Source organism: Oncorhynchus keta, chromosome 29, assembly GCF_023373465.1.
Source record: "Oncorhynchus keta strain PuntledgeMale-10-30-2019 chromosome 29, Oket_V2, whole genome shotgun sequence".
Lineage (NCBI taxonomy): Eukaryota > Metazoa > Chordata > Actinopteri > Salmoniformes > Salmonidae > Oncorhynchus > Oncorhynchus keta.
Genome location: NC_068449.1, coordinates 29929472 through 29933473, shown reverse-complemented (window position 1 = coordinate 29933473; position 4002 = coordinate 29929472).

Here is a 4002-nt window from a genome sequence, read left to right as displayed (position 1 = left end):
CTTTTCTTGTAGTCCTCGAATATTTTTTTTTCAAAATGCATTCAGTAAACCAAGAGGTGTCTTAAAACAACGTTTGTTGGATTGACCCGGACATCAACTACTGTTCCTTAAACCAATTCCGGGGTCATTATCTTGCATGTTTTTTTTCCTCAGACAGTTCTTTTTTCAGTTTACAACTTTTATACAAATTTACTTCTTTGCCAACACAATGTCCCGAGGGTCGAGTGCAGGATTTGACCGATATATTACCATCTTCTCTCCGGAGAGCAGACTAACAAAGTCGGTTAGTATGGGATAGTTATGAAGAAATTAAAATACCAACTTGCCCAGTCATTATTGTAGCCAACTATAGTAGGTAGCTAACGTTAATGTTATCTAACCTGGCCATAGCTAACGTTAGCTCAGTTAAAACATATTAAAGCTTAACTAGCTGCTTTACAATGTCAGTGAATGGATAAACCTAGCTAACTTTGCAAGCTGATCACATTCAAATCTGCCAGCCTTCATGCTGTTTTTGAAACAGTTACTATAGTAAGCTAACTTTTACAACTAGCAATTCCTGTCAAGTTATTTGACAGAAGTAGACCGTTACACCATGGCCATGGGAGGCTAACTTAGTAGCAACTAGCTATCCAGTAATGAGTTGTCATTTGTTGAGTGTCTTGGCACAGATGCGTTCATGGTCTGAGCCCGTCAATGTGGTGAATAGCCTTCATCATGACATGCAGTGACAGCTTTGAAGCTGTTGATCTCTCACCTTAACAAAAGTCTGGAGTGATGCATAATTTTCCCCTGTTCTGTTTATTTTCCCAGAATATGCATTCAAGGCTATCAACCAAGGTGGCCTTACCATAGTAGCTATCAGAGGGCAAGACTGTGCAGTTGTCATCACACAGAATTCCAGTAAGAACACCCTTTATGACTCTTTCAGTACTCAGTTATCAATATGCCTATGTGATGTTATATGCAGTCATCAGATGTACTCTTCAATCTCTCCCATAGGACAAGCTTGTTGATACCATCCACAGTCACACACTTATTCAGAATCACAGAAAACATTGGCTGTGTCATTTTGGAATGACGGGTAAGAAACATGTTAATGTTGAAATATCCACTACACACTAAATATGAACCTTATGAAAGGCATTAGTTAATGTATGTAATAATGACTGTAATCGTGACCGATTCATTTGAGTTCAGCTGACAGCAAGTCCCAAGTCCAGAGGGCTCGTTACGAGGCAGCCAACTGCAAGTTGTACGGTTATGAGATCCCAGTGGATATGCTGTGTAAGAGGATGGCTTACATCTCTCAGGTGTACACACAGAATGCTGAGATGAGACCTCTTGGTTTCTGTAAGTGTTACACAATTGTCAAAAAAAAACACCAGTGTAGCTGAGAAGTTTCAAGATATACAGTACATGTCAGAAGTTTGGACACACCCACTCATTCCAGGGTTTTTCTTTATTTTTACTATTTTCTACATTGTAGAATAATAAGACATCAAAACTATGGAATCATGTAGTAATTGTTAATTGTAATTGTTAAACAAATCTAAATATATTTTAGATTCTTCAAAGTAGTCACCCTTTGCCTTGTTGACAGCGCCGCACACTCTTGGCATTCTCTCAACCAGCTTCACCTGGAATGCTTTAAAAACAGTCTTAAAGGAGTCCTCACATCCTGAGCACTTGTTGGCTGCTTTTCCTTAATTCTGGGGTCCAACTCATCCCAAACCATCTCAATTGGGTTGAGGTCAGATGATTGTGGAGGACAGTTCATCTGATGCAGCACTCCATCACTCTCCTTGGTCATATAACCCTTACACAACCTGAAGGTGTGTTGGGTCATTGTACTGTTGAGAAATAAATTATTGTTCTACTAAGTGCAAACCAGATGGGATGGTGTTTTGCTGCAGAGTTCTGTGGTATACATGCTGGTTGTGTCTCTTGAATTCTAAATAAATCACTGACAGTGTCACCAGCAAAGCACCATCACACCTCCTCCATGCTTCATGGTGGGAACTACATATGCGAAAATCAACCATATACCTAATCTAAATCTCACAAAGGCACAGCAGATGAAACCAAAAATCTCACATTTGGACAGATTTCCACCGGTCTAATGTCCGTTGCTCGTGTTTCTTGGCAAGTGTCTTTTTATTGGTGTCGGTGAACTCGGTGAAGCATTTATTTGGGCTGAAATTTCTGAGGCTGGTAACTCTAATGAACTTTTCCTCTGCAGCAGAGGTAACTCTGGGTCTTCCTTTCCTGTGGTGGTCCTCATGAGAGACAGTTTCATCATAGCGCTTGATGGTTTTTGCGACTGCGCTTGAAGAAACTTTCAAAGTTCTTGAAATGTTCCGTATTGACTGACCTTCATGTCTTAAAGTAATGATGGACTGTCGTTCAGGCAAAGGGTGGCTACTTTGAAAAAAGTAAAATATAAAATATATTTTGATTTGTTTAAACACTTATTTTTGTTTACTACATGATTCCATTTGTGTTATTTCATAGTTTTGATTCCTTCACTATTTTTCAATAATGTAGAAAATAGTAGAAATAAAGTAAAACCCTTGAATGAGTAGGTGTGTCCAAACTTTTGACTGGTACTGTATATATTTAAGAAAAGTTGTGTGTTACGGGGAAGACATCCTCCTCCCTTCCTGCAGGCTCATCCTGACATTACCCTTCTGCATGACGATGCTACCAGCCATACTGCTTGATTTCCTGCAAGACAGTCTTCAGTACTTAATGCAGCTGGTGGCCACACCAGATACTGACTGTTACTTTTGACCCCCCCCCCTTTGTTCAGTGACATATTATTAAATTGCTGTTAGTCACGTCTGTGGAACTTGTTCAGTTTGTGTCTGTTGTTGAAACTTATGTTCAAACAAATATTTACACATGTTCAGTTTGCTGAAAATAAACACAGTTGACAGTGAGAAGAAGTTTATTTTTTTGCTGAGTTATATATATATATCTTTGCAGGATCCTGACAGAGACTGAAATTGATGTCCACCTTGTGTCCCAGTCAGAGTGAGATTGAGTGTTTCCTTGTGTTCCAAACTAGAGGGGAGACTACCCTAGAGAAATGAGCACTACCACAGATCTTCAGAACAAAAGCTCTGACTTGCTGTACATTTACGCTGTTCAGTACATGTTTTTGAGATTATTTTCCCATATAGTTTATTTTCCCATATAGATATGGTGCATATATCCAAAGCCTAATGCTGACTATAGAAATCTCTGAAACTCCTCTGTTACTTACTTATACTCCAGAGTGACACAGCTGTCTAAGGCACTGCATCTCAGTGCTAGAGGCTTCACTACTGACCCTGGTTCGATACAATTGGCTCAGCGTCGGGTTTGGCCAGGGCAGGCCGTCATTGTAAATAAGAATTTGTTCTTATCTGACTTGCCTAGTTAAATAAAGGTTCAATTAAACTTACTAACCGACACAAGTGGTTTCAGCTCTTCTGGAATAAATTGTGGGCCACTAGTATTAAGCATGAGAGATACTCACCAGCTCAATACATTAGTGATGCAACAACACAAGAATATTATAATTAATTGATTGCTACTAGCTCCTATCAGTACAGCAAAAATGTCAAACAAGGACACAAATAATAAATCAAATGTCAGAACGAGTCCAGTTAACCCAAATAACACTTTCAGTAATCCAAATGCAATCTATTCGTATATACTGTTGAAGTCGGAAGTTAACATACACCTTAAACTGAGTTTAAATGCATTTGGTTTTCACAGTTCCTGACATTTAATCAGAGTAAAAATTATCTTAGGTCAGTTAGGATCACCACTTTATTTTAAGAATGTGAAATGTTAGAATAATAGTTGAGAGAGTGATTTATTTCAGCTTTTATTTCTTTCATCACATTCCCAGTGGGTCAGAAGTTTACATACACTCAATTAGTATTTGGTAACATTGCCTTTAAATTGTTTAACTTGGGTCAAACATTTTGTGGAAACTTCCACAAGCTTCCC